The sequence below is a fragment of the Condylura cristata genome, unplaced genomic scaffold (genome assembly GCF_000260355.1).
Source record: "Condylura cristata isolate star-nosed mole 26May11 unplaced genomic scaffold, ConCri1.0 scaffold00007, whole genome shotgun sequence".
Taxonomy (NCBI): Eukaryota; Metazoa; Chordata; class Mammalia; order Eulipotyphla; family Talpidae; genus Condylura; species Condylura cristata.
In genome coordinates this window covers 23,697,511-23,721,429 of record NW_004567108.1, presented here as the reverse complement: position 1 = coordinate 23,721,429, position 23,919 = coordinate 23,697,511, and the positions used below count along the sequence as shown (strand labels likewise).

Here is a 23,919-nt window from a genome sequence, read left to right as displayed (position 1 = left end):
AAATTTTCATTAAAATTTGTGTGTATGTGTATATATATATACGTATACAAACATATATAAATGATACAGTATAGTACTTTCTTAAAAAATCCCTCCAAATAGGAAGAATACTCAAGAAGTTATCAGCAGTGTTAATATGTGTGTGGTAAAACTAAAAAGTAACAGAAAAGGGAATTTTTACTTTTTACAATCGCCTGTTTTTTTCTGAACTTTTTATGATAAACTAGTCTGACTTTTAACACAAGAGAATTAAAAAAAAAGTATCTCAAGTCATTAATCAATTCAGTAGTATTAACTAAGTGGTATAAGTAACAAGCTACCTGGAAGTCCTACTCTAGAAAGTGAAGACCAAGGTGCTGCTACAAGTGGGACCAGTGAGAATCCCACAGCCATAGCATCAGAGGCCCCACAGATGAGATCATTTAATCTCGGTTTACATTTAGGTTCAAGAAAGAGCTCTCCAATTGTGGAAGTGATCCAATAATAGTTAAAGGTGGACATAAGAAGACTAAATCAGACAATACTTGAGATGTGCATCTGTTAATTCCACAACCTATCTCAGAGATTCTTGTCTTGGCGATTCTCATGTCTAAATTCACAGTCACAGTTACCTGCTCCAAATTCATGAACCAAAGCTACTGGAGGGTTGCAGGGGCAGGGTGCATGTTAATTATGATGATGAGAAAGAACATCCCAAAGCATGAGTGGGACTGTTTGGGAGAGCTAGAACAGAACATTAATGGATTAAAAACAGTGAAAGATCATATTATAAATATGCTATTGCTAGATGGGTATGGTATGAGTTTTTTCCTTCCAGGAGGAAAATGATTGGGCTTTATCCCATACCAAAACAGAGAGTCATGGAAAGTTTTCTTACTAAGATAGAAACACAATGTTAAGATTGTTTGGTGTGGCCTAAGAGAATAGAGTTAGGGATATCAATTAAAAGGATAGTGACGAAAAGAACAGGAAGAGAATGTGACCGTGAGAGAGAGAAAAAAACAAAGAAAGCTTTCAAAATGACTTTCCAGGGTATGAATAATACCCTGGGTCAGTGAGTAAGGAGAAAACTACAGTTGAGGGTAAACTAGGCAGAAGTAAAGCATTATGAAATCATGTTCAGAGGTAGAAAATGTATGGATACGCTAGTGGGAACTAGTTTCTTCCACAACCAGTAAAGGTGTAAAAGCCAGGGTGTGTCTTGCTGGGCAATAAAAATCAGTGCAGGAATTGAACAGTTATTACAGTGATAGCTAAGGAAAACTTACATCATATAGTGATGGGCACATTTATGGTCAAAGACTTGCATGGTTTTGCTGAAGGCAGCCACAGCCATCATGGGGTACACGGTTGAATAAGTCTTCATGAAGTCTGATGACGAGTGGGCAACTGCTAAGGAGGCCCGTATGCTTTCCACTGGCTAAGGCCCAAAGAAAGTGGTCTGGTAGCAAGATGGGTCTAAAGGAAGGTTGATGTAGCAAGGGATAAATTATTACAAAGGAAATTCTGAAGTTAAAATCTGAATGACAGAATGGTTGTAAAGATTTTTAAAACTAATTTCAATTTTAGGGATGATGATTTTGAATGAATTATACAAATAGAAATGTCCAGAAGACAGATAGAGGAGACATAGGGGAGGATATATGAGAAAGCATGTCACATAGAAAGTCAGGAAACCAAGACTCACGCATTAGTAAAAGTTTGAACTATATCCTACCAACTTAGAAAATGCATATCTCATGCGTATGCATGTCTACATACATCATAAACAAAAACTTTCTGAAATATCACCTACCTTTAACATGTGATTTTTTTTCTGTTCTACTCTACATTATTCTTTTTCCTCATGCTTTTTGTTTTAAATGATGCCCACAGTCCCCAAAGTGAGTTCAGCATATGCATTTAGGCTTAGATTTTTAAATTAAAAAGAGACCTTTGTGAATTGATCATTTTGTAAAACAAATTACAAAATGTCACTGTTGGATCCAAAAGAGATGTTCTTTGAGAAAGGGTAAGAAAGAAAAAATATAGAAAATTAAGGTTGGTTAGGGGACCCAAGAAGAGAAAGTAAGTAGAGTCAGAGGGTGGAAGAAAAAATACAAAGCAGCATCACCATGGACAATTTTATGAAAATGAATAGGTATATAATAAAATTTTTCTTTTAATTCATGTATTTACCTATAATACAGTGTTTCTGTCAATACTACAACTAACTGAATCAGAATAACATGCTAAATATAAGCTGAATTTAACAAAAGTTTTTTTTTTTTGGTTAAAATTTCAAATATGTGGGGGCCTCTTCCCAGACCTGACTGTGGGTCCTTAAGTAGCAAACAAAACTCTGTCAGGGCATTTTTTTCACCAAGTATTTTTATCTTGGAGCCTTTCATATGTTGACTTTCAAAATGGTACTTTCCAGGAATATGGATTTCACTTCATGCATTAGATGTATTCTTGAATAGCTATTATGTGAGTAACAGCACACCACACCAACCATGATTCATTTCAGAACTGTGTTCACCCAGAAGAAAACAAAAAGTTTTCTTGGGCATTCAGCCTTTAAACAAACATTCTTTATTGGACTTTTCTGCATAATTTCATGTCATTGACCAAATGGACTTCCAATACTAATTACCTTTATCACTTTAAAAGCATATATATTTAAAAAATATAATTTTAAGATATTTTATTTTGATTTTGAAGTGACTGTTTTGGACTTAACTGGACAAGTTATATTAGGTGACATCTAGCAAAACTCACAGGTAGGAAATTCCCTAGGGAGAGAATTTTCAGAAAGTATAAAACTGAAATTTGTGATATGTGTCCTAATGGTAAATATATTCCTTTATGTGGTAAGCTCTGCTAACAAATACACTTGTCAATTTTTTACTGTTTGATACCCATAAGTACAAGACACAAATCTTTTCTAAGATAGGACTCATAGCTAACAGCAACAGCTACAGTACCTAATATTTATTTATTTATTTATTTATTTATTTTTTTAAGATTTATTTATTTGTGCATACAGAACTGGGGTACAGGCCAGAGGCTCAGGGGTGGTGAGAGGCTTCACCAGAGACAGAGTGGGGAACAGAAGAGGCAGATCGACGAAGTACACTGCTGAGGGGAGCAGCGGGCGGGTCAGGAGAGGTCTGTCACGCCATGTGGTCACCTCTGGGGCAGGCGGGAATTGAACTCATGCGGAAGCGGCTTTAGATTCTCAGTGCTGTGCTTTAACCCGCTGCGCCACCAGGGAGGGCCAGTACCTAATATTTATTAACTTATCTTACATCAGACCCTGCTCTAAATTCTTTACAAGGATGTGAAATCATTTCACCTTCACAACAATCCTGTGAAGTAAAAATCCTTTTAAACCTCATTTCCCAGATGATAAATCTGAAGTACAGAGAGTTGTATAACTTTCCTAAGGTCCCACAGCTAGAAATAGGAGCTGAGATTCAAACCCACGCAGCCTGTCTTCAGAATCTGTCCTCAACAGCAATGTGCTGTACTGTGATTGTGGGGAAAAAAGTTTCAGATGTGGAAGTAGTTAGTACTGCTATAAAGAGAAAACTTGTTTATGATCTGGGACTTTTTCCCTATCTTTTATATAACTGATTTCAAGCTAACTTAGGTCTGCCTTGGATTCCCGGTTAGGGTTAGTTATTAGACCGCAATATAATGTACTTTATATATAATAGGGATATCCCAAAGAACATAAAGGTGAGAATTCATTTTTGCATCAGATACAAAAATAGAAATCTAATAGATTACTTAGTTCTGTACATAAAGTTAAGACTGTATAGTAGTTTAGTGCTGTGCTTCTCAAACATTAACTTACCAATGACCTGTGAATCTTACTTAAAGTGCAGACTGACTAGGTATGAGGTTGAGCCTGAGCCTGCACTCCCAACACATTCTGCAGTAACACTGATACCACTGACCAAAGCCATATTTTGAGTAGTAGGATAGGATTTAAGGGTATGATGTCAGGAGTCACAATGCTTGGATTTAAATCTCAATTCCATTACCTACCAGTGTAACTACCTTGTGTGCCTTTACCACATCTCTAATAGTGAGATCAATAAAGGTTTGTTATGAGGATTATATGGGATAATCCATGGATAATACTGTGAACAGTTGCTGGCATATGAAAGGCATTCAACAAATATTATCTCTGAGTATTATAGACAACTATTAAAAGCATTTATTGTATATTATTAGAAAGCTACTTATAGAATTGACAGATATAACAGATGATTGAAGGGTATTAAATATGTAAGTTAGATCCACAACCCAGCTCTATTAAATACATAAATCTAAAACTGATCTAAATGAATTTACATGAAGATTGCTTGGCAAGGAATACTTGAAGAGAATATTTTGTTTCTCTGCCAGAGAATTTTGTATATTGCACGTGTAATGTCTAGTAAGGTACTAGAATTTTAATTTTTGATACAAAACACAGCATATGAGATATTACTTGACATTGTACTTGCTTTAATAAATGTTATTTTAAAAAAGAGATTTTAAAAAATTTGCATAGAAGTGCTTCATATCAAGGACTGCTTTGTGTAAGTTTTTAAGGCAGGACACATGTACACTCAATACACCAAATAAGGATGCTTAAATAGAAATAATTATAAGATTTCATTTGTAATTTTAATGACATTGTGGGAACTTTGATTTTTAATGTCTATAAAGGTGATAATCAACAAATTGATCACAAATAGAGGTATAAAAAAAATGGAATATGATGAGAACTACACTAACATGCTCGTTATTTGGGTTTATACTGGTCTGAATCAAATTCCTGAAAAACAAAAATTTACCAAAATGCCTGAGCTAATTTTTCCACTTAAAAGGCAGGTATTAGTTGTCTCTCAACACCAGAGCAAGGAATTCCACTATTTATGCCTCTTGGATTTATCATATGCATTTTTTAATGACCCCAAACCAAAGGAAATGTAGAAACCAATTTGAAAAGTTGCATTAAGGTTTTGACACCAAACAAACGCCAAGAAAATTTAAAGTTAAATTAGCACATAATTCCCAAATCAGCCTGTTATACTCCTGATTTCAGAAAGTTACTATGTAAAACAGTGATGGAATGACAGCCTCTGCTTTGAAACTCCCGAATTTTGTCATTTGGTGTTTGTGTCACAACCTTAATATTATTTAAATATACTTTTTAATATATATTATTTTAAAAATATCTTTGACTTGAAGATACTCCAATGCTTTGAAGAAGGCAACCTCAAAGCACCTGCAAGCCTCGAGTGCCACTTTTATTAGGAGTGGTGCATAAAACATTTGCTGTTGACAAATCTAATTCATTAAAAGGTGAGATGGATGCATTTTAAAATAACTGTTTGGCATCATTAGCTGCGGCGCCTTTTATAAATTATTCCTCTTTTCCCTTTTGACTGAGCTTGTCACAGTCCTCTTTCAGAGTCTGATTGTTATGCCTTTCAGCATGTTTAGATAAGTCATAAGTGAAACAAGCAATGGTACTTTATTTTCTAGAAATGAGAGAGGGTAGCAAAAACAGATTATTTCATTCATTTCATTGATTTTTAATGAAAGACAGGTAAAATCAGTTAGTAGAGTTTCACCTTACACAAAGGATTTAAAAATAAAGCTATATTATTTAGATAGAAGGGAGAATTTCAAAGAATAGAACATAAAGAAAGATGCTGCCATGCCTGCTGCACTGTTGTGCTGAAGACTTAGTTTCAAATTGAATTGTGCTTCCCCTGACATGGGAGATCAGGTACATCACAAGGCTGACAGCTGGCTGGCATGCTAACTTCCTAAAGGAAAATGCTAACCGTATTTCTCTGAGAAGCCAAAGGAAAAGAATACAGAAGCTTTCAAGAAAACGGTGTAGGCAGAGTACAAATTATTCAAAGTATGAAGACAAACATTTCTTACCTAATTTTGTTTTTTGAAGTCTAAGAATGAGCTGGTCTTCTAATCCCAAGTAGGATAATTATTTTCTCACAAGCTGTCCTAGAAGAGTTGACCCTTTCTTTTGCTATTGTCAGAGAATATTTTCCAAAATACATGAAACATACCTAGAAAACAATTAGACAAAGCTTTATCCTTGCCACAGAGAGAGGAGGGCATAATCATAACATTTGGTATCTCCATTAGTAGTGACAGTACTATCATGAAGTTATGTCATGGAGGCTTGAGAAATGGTGCTGGAAATGCAGAAAGAAACTGAGATTCTGAAGAAAAGCTTATTAACAAGAAGATTGATAAGACAACCATAATAGAAGTATCTAGGAAAATATATATTCAAAACATTCCTTTATTTTCAGTCATCATTTATTCCTAAAGTAAATAAAATAGAGCAAGATATACCTTTATAAAATAATATCTTTTAATACATTCTGCCATTTAGTTTCCACTTGTTCCAGAACTGTTTATTAAAAACATTTTTTTCCTTATTCTTCTGGGCTATCCAGTGAAAACAGATTTTGATTCCATTGACCTGAGCCTGGAATTGAGAGTCTGTATTTCTAACAAGTTCCCAAATAGTCTGTCCACTTTCTGCCAGTGTATTTACCTTTTCTGCACCAGAATAAACTGGTGTTATTGTTGGTTCTTGGTCTTTTATATTTTTATATAGCTTGAGAATCTTTGTCAAGTATTCTCCCCTCCCCCACTAAAACAGACACTTAGAGATTTCATTGAGATTGTTTGGATCAAATTCAGCACCTGTAAAATGGTGATTTTTTTAAACCATGTGTATTATATATTATTTCACTTATTTTGGTCTTATTGTCACACAATAATGCTTTATTATTTTCCCCATGGGGATTTTATATATCTCTTGTTATGGCTGATGTATTCCTATGCACTTTATATTTTGAATATTACTCTAAATAATATGTTTTTGCAAAAGTATTTTCATTTTTGTTTACATGTGAATGTATTCTGTAGTTTTTGTATATTGATATATTTATCCAGGACACCTGTTAAACTCTTTAATTTTACTATGTGGACAACTAGCATTTTACTTCTTCATTCCAAGGTCTATACTTTATACTTAATATTATATCTTGTCTTACAAGAAAGGTCAGATGGTTTCTCTAGAGAATTTTACTAAAGATTTAAAGAATAACACCAATTCTTCACAAAGCATCATCAAAAAAAAAAAAAAACAGAAAAAAAGGAGTAATTTCCAACTCATTTTCTAATGTTTATATTATTCTGGTATCAAAAAGACAAATAATCACAAGAAAATGAAACTATAAAAGAAAAGCACTTAACAACATCTTAGCAAATTAAATCCTGCAGCACATAAAAAGAATTATAGAAACACCATTATTAACTGGGGTCTATTCCAGTAAGGAAAGGTTAAGTCATCATAGGAAAATGAATCACTATCATAATAACTTATTAATAGAAAAAAGGACTAAAACTACATTATGATCTAAGTAGATGCAGCAAAGAATGTGTCAAAGTCCACCACCCTTTCAGGATAAAAACATTCAGTAAACTGGGAATAGGAGAAAACTTCATCAACCTGATAGAGAATATAAAAACCCCACAGCCAATATCATAGTTAATGGTAAAAGACTGAAATATTTCTCCTTAAGAACAGGAACATGACAAAAATGCCCATTTTTACTATTGCTATTCAATCTTGGAAGTTCTAGTCAGAATTATTTGGCAAGAAAAGCAAAAAAAAGGTACCCATACTGGAAGAACAATCTTCCTTTACTTATAAATGGCATGATCTTCTAAATAAAAAGTTAAGAGAATTCTAAACAAACACCCCAAATATTGGATCTAATACATTCAACAGTTAGCAGGTTAGAATAATTAATAAAAATCAATTGTGGTCCTCCCTGGTGGCGCAGTGGGTAAAAGCACTGTACTAAGAAGCTGAAACCACTTCCGCATGAGTTTAATTCCCTCCTGCCCCGGAAGTGACCACGTGGCGTGGCAGACCTCTCCTGACCCTCCTGCTGCTCCCCTCAGCAGTGTACTTTGTCGATCTGCCTGTTCTGCTTCCCACTCTGTCTCTGTTGAAGTCTTTTGTCACCTGTACGCCAGTTCTGTATGCACAAATAAATCTTAAAAAAAAAAAATCAATTGTACTGTTATACACTAGTTATTGAAAACTAGAAAATTAAATTAGAAAAGTAATTCTATTTATAATAGCATCAAGTAGAATAAAATATCTAGGAAAAACTTTAAAAGAAATGTGCAAGGCTTGTCCATTGAAAACTATCAAAAATCAGTGAAAGAAATGAATTAGACCTAAATAAAAGGAAAATTCATGATTATGGATTGGAAGACTTAATATTTTTAAAATTGCAATAATTCAAAAAAAAATCTACAGATGCAAAACAATTCCTATTAAAAATCTCAGCTGCTGGCCCTCCCTGGCGGCACAGAGGTTGGAACACTGCACTGGGAAGCTAAGTCAAGCTGTGTCTGCTTCAGTGCAGGTTCGATCCCTGCCCCAGAGGTGATCAATAGGGCTCAGCAGTCCTCTCCTGTCTCACCTACTGCTCCCCTCAGCAGTGTACTTGGCAATATGCCTGCTCTGCTCCCCACTGTTTCTGATGAATCCTCTCACCACCCCTGCACCTCTGGCCTGTACCCCAATTCTGTATGCATAAATAACTAAAATTAAAAAAAAAACAACTCAGAAAATATAGTATTATTTAAATACAAAACAAAATAAAACAAAAAAATCTCAGCTGCCAATTATGCAGAAATTAACAAACTGATCTTAAAATTCATACGGAAATGCAAGAGACCAAAATAGCCTGAACAATCTTGAAAGAAAAGAACAAAGTAAGAGATCTCAAATTTCCCTTCTGTAAAGATTTATTACAGAGCTATAACAATCAAGACTGTGTGGTAAAATGGGCATAAAATAGGCATAAGCAATCAATGGAATAGAATAGAGAATCCAGAAATAAATCCATACAGTATTGAATTGATTTTTGATGAGGGTTTCAAGAAAATTCAAAGAGGAAAAATTAGTCTGAGAAAACTGGAAACCAATGTGCAAAAGAGGGAAACCAGACTCTTTCATCAAATGATAAAAGAAATTTATTCAGAATTGATCAAACACCTAAATATAAGTGCTAAGATATATAAAATATAAAAAAGGAATCATAGGTGTAAATCTTCTAGATCTTAGATTAGGGAATGGTTTCTTTGATAAAATAATAAAGTAAAAAACATAAATTGGGCTTCATAAAAACAACAAAAAAACCATTGTGTTTTAAAGGACACTATCAACAAAATGGAAAAAACAACAAAAGTATGGGAGAAAATATTCGGAAATCAAGTACCTGATAAGAGGATGGTATCCTAGAAACTATAAAGAACTATTGCAACTCAACAATGAAATGTAAAATAATTCAATTTAAAAAATGGTAAAGTATTTGAGTAAAAATAAACATTTCACCAAAGATGATATACAAATGTTCAATAAGTACAAAATATAATTATGCAAACTGAGACCACAGGAGAGACTACTTTATAACTCACTAAAATGACTACACTCACAGAAAGATAGTAATGTGTTGTGAAGGATGTTGAGAAATCAAAACTCCCCTTCATTTTACATTTTATAATAACTGCGTGATTTTTCCCACTACTCTGAAAACATAAGAGATATCTTTCCTTCTTCAGTGTACTTGGTACTACTGACACAATCTCAGTAGATCATTTATGGCACTTGTCACACTGCAATTTTTGATTCGGTTGTATCTCTCTCAACCATCAGAACATAACCTCCTGAAGACAGGGACAGTGTCTACTTTTGCATCCCAGTACCCAGCCGATTTGCTGACATAGAAAAAGTACGATGAAAGGTTAAAAAAGAGATTGCAAAGTATGATACAAAGGTATAGTATTTTTTGGGGGGTTTAAAAAGTTCAAAACTATTTTTGTAAGAAAACATTGTCTGGGGCCCTCCTTGGTGGCACAGCAGGTTAAAGTACAACACTAAGAAAGCCACAAAGCCACTTCAGCATGAGTTCGATCTCCACCTACCCCAGAGGTGACCCGCATAGTGCAGCAGACCTCTCCTGACCCACACACTGCTCCCCTTAGAAGTGTACTTCATCCACCTGCCTATTCTGCTCCCCACTCTGTCTCTGGTGAATCCTCTCACTGCCCCTGCACCTCTGGCCTGCACCCAGTTCTGTATGAATAAATAAATAAATAAATCCTTTTTTTAAAAAATAAATAAATAAAGGACCTTGTCAGGCTACATAGATTTAATTGGTCTCAGTTGCTCCAACATATATATCACCTACAGTTCTCTATATTAGAAGTCTGAAATGGATCTCACTAGGGTAAGACATATCATCAGCAAGGCTGCAGTCCTTTTTAGCTCTTTGGAGACTCGCTCATTTCTTTACCTTTTCTCATTTCTAGAGACTATCTCCTTGGCTGATGGTCTACTTCCCATTTTCTAGTTAGGAACATGAGTTGAGTCTCCTTCCCATCACATCAATCTGAATTCTTCTCTGCCTTTTCCAATTTCACGAACCACTATAATCATATTGGATTTGAATAATCTCATAATTTTAAAGTAAACTGATTTGCTAGTTAGTTTGTTATAGAATTAATACCTTATTGCCATATAACATGTTCTCATGTTCCAGGGATTCAGGAGCAGGCAGCCCTGGGGAATTATCCCTATCCTGGTAGTCATTTGGGAAAATACACATATTGTTGCATGGATAATTTCCCAATATTTTCAGATTTACCTGGTGAGACTATTGGTGATCGTAATAAATGGATTTTTTTAATGTTAAAAAAGTATTAGATATGAAAGTTCGGCATAACTAAATGAATTAAATGTTTTACGTTATGTAAGAAAATTGTATGTGAAATATTGATTCAAAGTGCAAGATAATATAGACTACAATATTTCTAAGTAACAAAATACAGAAAGATTGATGATTTCAAGGTCTCTCTGGGGGTACAGGGGGTTAAAGTCTAAGTGCTATCAAGCTATCACCTGCCAAGAGGCTTGTCCCAGCCAGGGAGCTGACCCACATGGGTAGACCTCTGCTGTCTCCCCTGCTGCTCCCCTCAGCAGTGTATCTCAGTCAATCTGCCTGTTCTGCTCCCCACTCTGTCTCTGGTGAATCCTTCCTCCCCCGGCCCCTTTTGCACCTCTGGTCTACACCCGAGAGTTCTTGTATGCATAATTAAATAAAAACCAATTTTAAAAAGATTGATGATTTCAGAGTGAAAATTACAAATAAACTTTAAGAGACTACTGCTTGTTAAATTTTGGTATAGAGTAAAAGAAAAATATTAACAATTATTTTAACAGTTTAATAAAATATCTTATTTTTTGAATAAATGTTTATGTAAAGTTAGATTTTTCACTTCAACCAAAATAACATATTACAATATATTGAAAGTGTAGGCTGATCTGAGAACTCAGCTCTCTCCTATTAAGTCGGACATTAAAGAGACTACAAAAACTGCACCAAATTTAACTCAGAAAATAGCAGTAATACCAAATCAGTCTGCTGTTTTCAATTCAAATTCATAACTTGCCTTCAAAAATGTTTACAGGTAGTTTTGTTCCTTAGTTGCCCTGATGGATTTTTTGAGTGCTAGTATGGTGAAGTCTGTCCTCTATTATTTAGAGATTTAACTGGGAGAGAATTCAGAGTGGTACACACATAAATATGTTCATATATATTTACAAAAAGCTGAGTAATATTCCATTGTATATATACCACATTTTCTAAATTACTCATCTGTTATTGGGCAGTTTAGTTTCCAAAGCTTAGTTGTTGTAAATAATGATGAGTGAATATAGAGTGCACACATTCCTAAGATTTAGTGCTTTGATATTCTCTAGAATGATAATAAGAGTGGGCTTGCTGAATGGAATGTACATCTACTTTTATAGTTTTGAGAGCCCACCATACTATTTCCATACACTCCCACCAACATCAGTTTCTTTTTTCCTCTACAACCTTACCGGCATTTTCTGCTTCTGATCTTTGCTCCCTTTCAAGACAAAAGACTTTGACAAACTTCCTAATCTTATATGAGCAAAGAAAGACTAGAGAGGTCATTTAATTTTCCCAGATAAGTCAGGATTTAATTTACCCAGACAGTGTGGGGTTTAATAAATGTATAAAATATCATCATGTGATTATACACAAAACTTACATTTAAAGTTTTGTGAGTTTAAAGTAGATGAACTCCAGACTAACTTAAATTAGTTGTATTCTCCAAAGAGAGTGTGGCAATTAAGTTTGCTGAAGTGGTATGGATACTGACTTCTAGAACCAACAGCATTTGCACAACATCCTTGACATTCAGTGGCCATGGCTAGGGAAGAGTTCTATTTGCAGTAAATCTTAACAAATGTGGGGGAGAAGGACAATTATATTAACCAACAGAAATAGAGTAATTATATGCCCTAAGAAGAACAAACAATATGCCTGTTTCTGGAGGTTAGATATACAAATAAGTCTTAAATTTAGATTCTTAATAATGGAGGATAAGATTAGAAAATGTGGGGTGGAGGCTTCATAAGACCAGAAAGTGGGAGTAGAAATACTTAACATAGTTTTAAAATCAGCTATATAATGAAAAAATCAGGAAATCCTGAGATACAGACTGCTATAGAAAATATCGGTAAGTTCTGACCAGAGGTAGATTTGTGGAGGTTGAGGGTGACTATAGAGAATCACAAGTCTCTTAACAAATAGACCCAACCACACCCTAAAAGTGATTAATTTAACAACAGATATAAATTCCACATTGGAATAAGGCCTTCACCAAAAGGACACTATATGAGAACAATTTCTGCACTAGCAAAATGGAGCTTTCATTCTGGAAATACAGGAAGTTAGTCTAAATCTGTTTATAAATTCAAGTGTGATTCACGGTAACAAACATGTTTTATATCCAAATTCTGAGGCTACACATATCTAAAATAAAAATGTAAATTAATACTCAACTGATTAGTTCTACCACTGCATATTAAAAATGACAATGTGGAGGGAGGCAATAGTTGTGGAGACCTACAAAACCATAATATCGCGATTTTTTTAACCACAGAGTTATCGTTGGATGGGAAAGAAATGGACACTCCAGTTTAGGATAATATTCAAACTATGGATATTCTAATTACTCATCTGTTAAAATTGTTACATTTATGGGCTACCAAATTTAGACAGCAGTTTGTTTAGCCACCCAATGTTAAAAACCAATTGCTTAGCTAATGTTTGCATTTTTAAACTGTTATTTGGAACAGATCTTCTTATTCCTTAACCGTTCTCTGGCTAACAAAACTGTATTATAAAATATAAGAAGTTGTTAGTCTAAGAACATATGTCTTAAATGTTAATGTCAATGTCTGGCAGTAGGGATTGTACTTTTCTCAGGGGACGGTGGGACAGGCATGAAAACTCAATAGCTGAAATTTAAATATACTTGTAAGTTATAGCATGTGACACCTGTCAATTATTTTTACTAATAGCTAAGATTATTCTGAATACTGCGGTCACATGGAATTCCTCTAAGAGACAACTTTTGCTCACAGATTTTTTCCATCAGCCACAGATTTTTTCCATCAGCCTGGTGAAGTTTTTTTAGAACAGTGTTGTGTTGGAGACCTCATGGGCCCTTCCTCCTGCTTCTGCAGAGGGGGTCAGAGCAGCCCTGGTGCCTAAGGGTGATTCTCTTCTTCTCTTGCTCACTCTCTTTAATCCTTCAAAGGCAGTTCCCCCAATGGACCTTTTATTTACCCATCTCCTGTTTACCATCTCTTTCTCTGGGAATTTGAAAGAACAGTGTTTACAAATCTAGCCATTACATTAAACTCTATGTATTAGTATTTCATTTAATCTTCATAACCACCCAGTTTTCTCACTTTATAAATAAGGAAAGAGTGGAAAAGTAACTTTCCCAGCATCACACTGATAGTGAGAGAGCTGGGTATTGAACTCTGTCTGACTTAACAGTTGGAGGCCCCAATCTTATTCTAAAGCCATAAGACTTTAGTAAACAATAGCAGCAACAACTAAGCAGATTTCTAACAAAATTTTCTGATGTCTTCATATACATTCACACATTATTACACTCAATCCTAATAGATTCATAGAGTTAAATACCAGTTCGAGGTAAAAGGAATTGGGAAATCAAAGGATTTAAGTAACTGCTTCAAGATCATATATGTAAGTTCCCAAGTATGAACTCACATTCAGGTCTTCTTTGAACTAAGTTTTTTAATTATACCACCCTACCTAATTAATCAAAACAACAATTTTGTCTGAGATAACTATCTTCAATAAAGGATCACCGAAATAATTTAGTTTTTTATATATGTATGTTCGTATATATGTGTGTGTATGTATGAATATATAAACAGACATTATACTCGCGATATAGGTTATTTTCCTTGAGCTGCTGAGCTACTTCACCTTATCTACTTGAATTTTAACAAAGTTTATAGGAAATATGTGGTACACTGTTTCAAAAAATAATCTCCAGTAACATATCAAAAGGTGAGGCTGGAAGATAGTATTTTCTTCCTACTTTCTAAGGATTTTAAACATAATTATACTGACTTTTGCCTTTACCTCCTGCCCAATTGCAGTCTTTGAGTTGATCACTGAAAAACTTTCCTTAACCAGAGTCTTCTGATAAGGTGAGTGAGCAATCTGCTGACGCATCACTTTCAAAGACCAAACCCCTGGCTGTTTCCAGGCCTCAAGTGGAATGCATATGGTTGAGGGAGGGGATCCAGCAAGATGTTGAGCAGCCTGAAATTAAGGCAATAGTAGTCAAACACCGGGGAGGGCTTTGTTTTGTTTTGTTAATCTGCAGGAATGCATTGTGGCTGTTGAGAAAAAAGAGGCAATGCTGGAGGAGCCAGACCCAAGAAGGGGAGGCAGATCCAAGTCTGATGACTTCCTGGGGCTACCTGGAGCTACTCTGGAGAGTACAGAACCCAAGAGACCCTAACCAGTCGAACTTGTGATTTCTGGATTGGGAAACTGAAACTCAGAAAGAAAAAGGCTGTTGCATAGGGTCACAGACATCAGGAAGGAGCAGGAGCCACAGAGGAGAAAGTAAATAATGGGACCTCACAGTTCAAGAGAACCCCCATGATTGCAGCTCAATAGTTGCTGCCAGCGTCCACCCCATTGGAACAACCTGCATGTAGGTGAGTTCCTATGTGAGTTCATGTCTCTTCCAGGTGGTGGGGTGGGGGTAGAAAGTGAACAGAAAGCCCCGTAGAGCTCCCTGCCATCTCTGGGCACTTCTGAGTCACAGTGACAGCCATCAGAACATTGTGTTTGTTCTGAAGGATGGAGAGGGGAACTTGATAGCCAGGAAGGAACCTGGCTGGGCCTGGGAGTCAATAGTCAGATATTGAGTAGGTGCTGATCTGGGACTTGGATAATTTTTCATTTCTTTTACTTTTTTACATATTTATTTATTTCTGTTAAAAGTGAGCATTATTTCCTTAACAAAACAAATGCCAACACTACCCTCCACCCTATTCTGGTAATATACACAAATCATGGCTGACAGCAGCCCCTCCAATAATGATGTTTTATTTGACATCATTTAACTATAAGGCTGAAGAGAAAAAGAACCATGCCCTACCTTACATGGGACAACTTATTCAATTTATACAAGTTTTGCTTAAATTCCAAGGCCATTACACGAGGGCTTACTGTACTGCAAAGTTCTAACATTTACAGCATGACCCCTCTGCTATCCACATTTTGGCATTCTTTATCTTCTGTCTGTTTTATGATGTGCCTTTTATGATGTGTAGAGTGGATATTACATTTCAGGTCAACATATATATCAATAAATAAGCATGGCCTATTTATACGTTCTCTTTTTATTTATTTTTATTGAGGTAATACTGGTTTACAACACTGTGCATGATTCAGGGAATAGGTTGACACCTCCTCAGATTGTGTCAGCATACCATACCCACCACCAAAACACCCAAAGCCCTTTACCATAGACCACTGGGTACCTGCCCCACTTTGTTCTCATCCTCACCCTTCCTCCCCCTCTAGTAGCTTGATTCTGCAATCATATTTCTAGGGTTTATTTTGGTCTCATATTGATGGTTCCTTTGTTTTGTTTCTCTACATTCCACATAGGAGTGAAATCATCCAGTGTATGTTTTTTTTCCTTAGGATTTATTTTACTTAGCATAATACCCTCCCGTTCCATACGGTTGTTGCAAACAGCAAGAATTTTTTTTTGAAAAATCCTGTCATTAAAAAGTAGAAACAAATACTTCTCTATGGATAAATAACTTTTTGAATGAAGAATTAAAATTCTTCATTCAAATGAATTTTTTTATTGAGCCCCTACTATATGCCATCTTGCTGTACTGGATGTTGGGTGTGAGATAGTGAATAAAACAGATATTTTCTTTCTCTCTAAACACACATACACACCCACCCCACACACTGTATGTATATCTGTCCGGGATGGGGGTGTCTGTGTAGAAAGCAGATAGCTGATACTCTGGACTTAAGAGTCACTAATTTAACAATGGTTTTCAGATTGGTTGCATTTGTTTGAATTAAGATGATATAACTGGCCAAGGACCAGTTATTCATATGTCAAAATTACCTTGATGATGTCCTTAAATACCTAATACATGACAACTTTAATCTTAACATGGAATTAATTCCTTAACACATTTCTTCAATCTCTTTTTACTCTAGTTTTGCTATTTATTGAACTTTTGAATGAGACTTTATACAATCTATCCAATTTTAGTTGGGAATGAAAAGATATTGTTACAATTTTTTCTGGGTAGAGCACAGATAAAAAGGAGTCAAAGTTTAGAATCAAATAGACTATCTCAAGTGACAATTGTGCCATTAATTCTATAGTTTGTGAGAACATTTTTGAGTCTCAGACACAATGTCCCAGTAGAAAATGTTTGGACAGTGGGGATAGTGATTTTTCTTATTGAACTGTTGTGTAAAATAAATAAGTGAAATAATGATAGTCAAGTGTCAGACAGACAGTAGCTATTTGTAGTACCAGTGGTTGGCTATATCACTGTGAAAAGAAATAGTGCAAGTCAAAAACAATGAAAAAAAGTCATAGCCTGTCTGAAAACTAGTTATTATACAGAAACAGGTAACCTCCCTTAAATCATTTACAATGTTCTCAATTGATGAGATAAAAAAAATAGATTCAGTAAAAATGGCAAAATTGGAACCAAATGAAGACATTTAAATGTTTGTTGAATTATTAATCAACAAGAAGATTAGAAGATCAATGAGCTGTCTAAATATGGATGCATCCGGGCCTTAAAATGAACATTTTTTTTTTCTTTATGGCAGATTTATCCCTAGAACTTTTTGGAACTGGTTGTCTTGAAAAAAAAAAAAAAATCAAGCAGCTGTCTTTTGTCAGAAAAAAAAAAGGTGTCTATTTAAACATAAAATGGAGAGTGAAAAATTACTTACCTGAAGAAACTGCATTACTCAAGACTGAAGTCACCAAGATTCACTATATCATCTTCAACTGAATGAACAACTTTACTCACATTATCTCTGGTCGAAACCATTTCTTTTTAAAAACTATTCTGGCAACCTCAGAACTCTATCAAAATTTTCCAGAAGCTTTCATTCTGAAGCAATCAGAAGCATTCCTTTCCGAAAGTACACCCACTTCCTAATTCTGGTTTCCAAAAGATAAATGATGTTTCTACACCCCACATACGATATTATAAACTTGTTCACCTCTCTTATTAGCTCACAGCAACCAGAAAACAAAGACCACTTTCACTCAATTCAAATAGCAGCGAGAACTCTGATTTAATTGTAAATCAGGAATATTGTTCTCATCCCACTTTCAATGTTTGTAAAAGGTGACCACTTAAGCAGACCGCCAACCTCCCAGGCACTGCACCAGCCGCCAATGGAAACAGTACTTTAGGAAAAGATGGTAAAGTAGCTATGGGGAATCCTGGGTCACCAACCCCTGCAAACGGGAGAGTTAGTGGACTCCTTAATCACTGGTGGAGAGGCTAGTACTAAACCGAGTAGCGCACGGTGACTTCGGCTGCTCACAGGGACTCTTAGGGACCCGAATTCAAGTTCCAAGTTAAACACAGCTACTGAGAGTGCCAGGCCCTCCTCCTGAAGAACAGAAGATGAAGCGCCGCGGGACTGGAAGAGAACTCCTCATGACATCCAGTCTTGCTCACTTCTGAGTGCACTCAAGATGCTGCACCGAACCCGGCCAGCCGGAAATATTAAGGCCAGCAGATAATCCAGAAAAAAAGCACTCACCAATCTCCCACGACCGGCGCTGCAGGCCTTCCAGCCAGAACCAAGCCCCGCGTCGGCTCAGACCAGCCTGACGACGGATCAAGAGCGTCACTGACAACCACCCGGAAATGGTACAATAGCTTCCGGGGCCGCCGAGCGCGCGGCGGGAAATTATTTCCCAGAGCCCGGATTAGTGAAGCTGCGGGGCTGCAGCGGCGGTCGTCTTGCCTGTCATCACCGCCACCAGAAGGAAGCAGCCAGACACTCCAGCGGGAAGGTAAAGAGCCTCAGCTCGGAAGACACAGTGTACCCCTGGCTCTGTGGGGACGAGTTTCCTCCGTGCCCTGAAGTTTCTGCCGTTCCCGGTTGTGAGACTGGGAAAGGGCTGTGGTGAGCCGCGGCGGTGCCTCTGGCGCTTTTCGCTGCCGCTGGTAGTTCCCACACCCTAGTTCGGGGCTTTCGTGCTGAGGCCGCAGACCCCGCCTTGCTTCCCCCGAGCCTCGACGGTGGCGGCGGCTGAGCGTCTCTCTGCAGTGCAGGCTGAGCCTCTTCCCCGCCTCCTGTTTGCGCAGCTCGGCGACTCGGTCCCCTGCCAGGAAGGGACTAGGCCCCCCGCGTCTCGTTTCCATAGAACCAGCTGGGGCACCTTCTCCTTGAATCCCAGGTTTTTGGCTGATTCCCATAACTTAGCGTCAGTGCAGGTGGCTGGGATTTCCCCAGGCCGTTCCTTTCTCCACAGTAGAATTTTTAAGCATATCCAAGTGGTAACGATCATATCCTTGCGACTTCTGTAGGCCTTTAAATACACAGGCACACCCTACACACCGCCCCTAACACACACACGCACAACAAACACCCTACACACCGCCCCTAAAAGGGAGGGTTTCGTTTTCTGGGAATTATGCTATTTTAGCTGTCTTGAGAGGTAATGCTGATGTTTTCTTCCACTTCCAAGACCAATTAATTAATGATGGACACACACAAAATTGACCTCCTTTGGCTACTTCATACTAGGATTTGAACAGCCTAGAAATTTGACTGCCTGATTTTGAAAGTGCCAAAATGTGGTGGATTTTTTTGGTTGGTTTTTGACGAAGTAGTCTATATTCAAAGACCAAAAATGAATAAATAGGAAATTTTTTCCGGTGAAACACCTAGAATGGAATGTTCAGCAATTTACAGTAGGCGTTATTTGTGACAGACACTGCACCTTGTGAACTTTTTAGATTATTACATTGTGCATGAATTCTTGTAAGTGTTCACTACTGATGTGCAAGATGTTCCCATTTGTCAGTTCCACTAACCTGTATTGCTGGTGTTTGGTCCATAAATTGATAACTTAGAGTGGATTTTTGTAAGGGGGTTAGTTTGAGAAAGTCCAAGTTAACTCAGTATTAATTTAAATGACCTGTGATTTTCAATTATGTGAGTGTGTTAATTTTTATTATAAAGATAATTTAGACTTCAGTAATGCAAGCCCCTTTTAGATGTGTTTTGCAAAATTCAGATTTTCTCTTGTATTATCTATATGATTTCATATATTTTTGTGTATCTAAAGCAGATTTGCATTTTTAAAGCAGAAGGCATAACTCATGTTCATTCTTTGAAAAGATGGTCAAAATGATTCCTTTTTTATAATCAAAATTCAAAACTCTCAAAATTTCATAAGAGCTAGCCACTGTTCCCTTCAGTGTCCAAAATTAATGAATTAAAAAGCCAGTACTATAGCATTATTAAACAGTATATCCTGATTAATTTATTCTAAAATTGTTTTTTCTCTATTTAAATAAAATATTTTTAAATAAAACTGCAATTCCATATTTGCTCTGAATAATAAAATCTTAAGTGTAGAACACTTTTCCTTAAAAATGTATCTTAAATGGAGTATCTTGAAATTTTGTTCTTAAAAATGTACTGTACTCTACTGTTTTCTGTTTCTTACTCTCTAAGACTATGTTATTGCTTAAAATAAAATATTCTTGAAACTGAAGTTCACTTAGTTCTTACATCAATAATTCTTTTAACATAATAATTTACTTTTAATAAAAATGTCCATATGAATTAGTCTAGTAATCAGTATCAGTTCATTTTCAGAGGAAACTGGAAACTAATGAAAGAAAAATGACACTATAGATTGTTTCTAGAAATGTTTTGAATTGTGGACATTAGTTTCTAGTTATGTTCATTTTCAGTGATATTTGACTCTCCACTCTCAAAAGTAGATTCCGTATCATGCAATGTAATTTTCTCTTTATACTAGTTGTAAATAGATTTCTTTGTAAAATTGCAATATGTTTAAAGGTATTAGACTCGATTCTGAAATGTAAGTCAAAATGTAGAAAAGATGGGTAGTTTTTGTAGAAATAGATTTAAATCTTTGAATCTTGAGTTCACATTTACTAGTTGGTATATACATGATTAGTTTCTTAATCTCTCAGATTCCCTAGTATCCTCATCTGTACATGAAGAGTAACAACACTTACATTGTCTAAGTAAACTAACTTACATGTTCCTATAAAATTCTTAATGCTCCTACTAAATAAGTCATAAAAATTCTGAGATGACTACAGCAGATTTGACTTCATCCCCCATGGTTTAATAAACATCTTCTGTCCATCCATTCTCATTTCCCTGAACATCCCCTCCATTTGTCCTTGCCTAAGGACCCCTTCATTTTACAGCTTCTTTATCCAGTCCATCATTGCTTGTACAATACTGGATACTTTAGAAATCTCCAAAATTCTTTTAATCTCTCATTTCTTCCTCATCAAAGACACTCTACTGCTATTTTTGCAATTGCTCGCTCTACTCCTAAATTTATCACCAAAGAGACTGATTATGATTATTCCTTTCCTATTTTGTCATTAAAAATCTCATTACTGGATACAGACAGCAAGAACTAATTTACACTCACACACACTTGAAGGATAAGCAGAAACCAATTTTTTTTTTTTTAAATTGCTGAGGGCAGGCTTGTATTGGCTCCTAGTCACCAGGATACAGAATTACTAAATAGTGCCTCATTTAAGACCTTTGTTTTCTTAATAAACATTGTGTCTTCTCATTGATCTGTCCAGTTATGTAAGTGATGTTGCTGTCAACATCTGTTGTTAGATTTGTTTATAATTGTTCTCTGTATGTTGCTGCTCCTTTGGTAAATATATATTGATGAGTGTGACAAACAATCCCTTGATCACTTATATAATGTCCATCTTTGTCCCTTGTCACCTTTTTTTTAAGCTGGAAGTTTGTTTTACCTAGTAGTTTACCTATTTTACCTCGTATTTTATTGGATACCACAGGATTTTTTTTTTCCAGCCTTTTCTTTTGAGCCTTGTCTTTGGATCTCAGATAGATTTGGGATCCAAAATTCAGAAAGGTGGGTTTTGATTTCTAATCCAACCAGTCACTTTGACTTTTGCATTTAGACCACTGACAGGGTAATTATTGATATATAAGTATTTATTGTGACTTTGTTACTTGTTTTCTGGGTCTTTTTGCTGTTTGTCTCTGTTCTTCTCTAGTTATCTTCCCTTGTATTTTGAAGGCTGGCTTTTATCTAGTGTTTGGATTTTACTTTATCTTGTTTCTCCTAGGTATTTTTGTTCTGAGGCTACCATGTGGTTTATATACTGGGTTCCGTATTTCTAATTTATCTTATATTGAAAGCAAGTTAATTTGAAGCTCCTTATCCCAATTGCCATTTTTATTCGTCTCTGCCTTCCCCTCCCCCCCCCCCCGTTTTTGATCCCATTCCCCACTCCCCCATTTTCTGTTTTCGGAGTGTTATTGCTTATATATGGGATTTTCTTTCATAATAAACCCTTTAAATTTTTTGCAAGTATAGTTTAAAAGAGGTGAATACCTTCTAAGTTCCTCTGCTTCCTCATTTTGTTTGATAATCTGTTGTAGTTTCTGTGGATTAATCTAGGCTGCTTTCCTTCTCAGTCCTGCTGTAACTCTCTTGCTTTAGAATTAGAGGCTATAGTTGGTCTTGGATATGATCCATTTCTGTTGTTGTAATGGTTCACACCTCATTGAGAATCAGGAGGACTAGAGTTCAAGAGCTGGTGCATAGTGGTGACCCAAGAACGCAGCCAACAAAGTGTGAGTGGGTTGTGCGGGGTATAGAGGTGCTTGCAATAAATTGCCAAGACAAAAAGTCTTCCTCAGTACTTCAACTGCTTGAGATGAAGGATGGTTTTGCGGTCACTGCCTGGTCTATCTAGGTCAGTCATGGCAGACCAGCAGAAGTGTTTCTCCCAGGTACCTCAAGCCTACTTCACCCTTTTATTGCTAGTTAGCTCTGATTGCCACAGCTTTTTCCAGCAGTCTTTTCCTTGAGCCATTTTGCAGAATGAGTAGGGTTTATGGGCTTGGGCCACAGTTAAGTGTTGCAAGAAGTTTCAGATTTGTAGTAATTATGCTATTCAAAGGCTAACTAAATCCAAACAGGACTATTGATTGTTGGGGCCATTAGGTTGACAGCCAGTAACCCAGATGCCATCAGCTCAGCATCATTGTAGCAGTCAGAGTGCCTAATGGTATGAGGCCGGTGCCCAATGTGGTGTACTAGGAGCTCAGGGAAATGGGGGATTCTGGAAAGCAGTGGAGAGATGACTTTTCAAGACCACCAGATTAATAGCCAGCAGTACCTAGCGTATCAACTCCAGGTCTGCTCAACATTTGGCATCCTTCTAGTGAAGCAGGGAGGCATTACTTTCTGATCTGCTTTAGGTTGAGAAACCTGAGGGGAAAGCTTTAAGCTGAGGGGAAAACCTGAGACCCTGTGGAGGGTGAGCTGTTGTCTTTTGAACTGCCAGGCAAGTTACCAGCAGTCTTAGGTATGAGATGTGTTGCTAAACTTCTTCCAGGCACTGTTTGCTACTCTTTGGTGTGTGAGGAGCCCAGGAGAGTTTAGTAGTGAAAGGTCATGTGCTTTGAGGTCCCTAGCTATCATCTAGCAGCCCCAGATAAGTCAAGGAGCAGCCAGTTTTTCTCATAGTGAGCAGAGCCCAGCTGTAGGAGGCCAGGAGCTGAAGGTAATAAACAGGGCAGTTTTGGCAGCTGGGGGTAATTTGCAGAATTGGCCACTGGAACTTGCTTCCTTGCATTGCCTCAAGGTGGGAGGAAGGACTTCCCTCTACTACTCCAAGCAGTGAAAATTCCCATGGGTTCAGGATCTGACTGTCACCTGCAGCATGGGGCTGTGCCTCTATGTAATAGTTCTAGAGACCTGTAGCCTCTAAATCCAGAACCTCCACTGCCAATTATTCCCTAGGTTTGGTACAGCCTCCTGTTGTAGCCACTGCTAGGTTTTCACCTCTGCCCTCTTTCTCAAGACTCCACTAAAATCACTGAATTTTTGGCCACTGACCTGCAGTAATGCATGTGCAAATAATCATGTAGCTTCTGGTATTTTCCCAGTATTTTCCTTAATTAGCTTCCTCTGATATGTTTTAAGTGTGTCCAAGAAACCATTCACTTTCATCATGTGTCCTTAACACCGTGAAGGTGGCATAGAAAAATTCTGTAATTTTGCATAAAAATTAAAATACAGTACTATGTAACCTGTAAAATTAATTGTATGTGTATTTTCTCCCATATACATACAACAAACATTCAA

General features: G+C 36.6%; 2 protein-coding genes across 4 annotated transcripts in view; one reads left to right on the top strand and one right to left on the bottom strand.

The window, feature by feature from the left end:
- LOC101633696 (uncharacterized protein KIAA0825-like) overlaps window positions 1-18,372 on the bottom strand; it is a 56,310-nt gene extending 37,938 nt beyond the window's left edge. Inside the window, exons 1-2 of the mRNA XM_004678133.2 lie at window positions 18,315-18,372; window positions 5,935-6,077 (exon numbers count right to left, since the gene is read on the bottom strand). The gene's annotated coding sequence lies outside the window, so the exon portion shown is untranslated. The remainder of the gene's footprint in view (window positions 1-5,934; window positions 6,078-18,314) is intronic.
- Window positions 18,373-18,467: 95 nt separating this feature from the next.
- The window catches only part of ANKRD32 (ankyrin repeat domain 32), a 63,154-nt gene continuing 57,702 nt past the window's right edge, over window positions 18,468-23,919 (top strand). The window contains exon 1 of one of the 3 annotated variants that reach the window (XM_004678132.2): window positions 18,468-18,570. The gene's annotated coding sequence lies outside the window, so the exon portion shown is untranslated. The remainder of the gene's footprint in view (window positions 18,571-23,919) is intronic. The other 2 variants (XM_012721981.1, XM_012721982.1) reach the window with 2 other exon arrangements.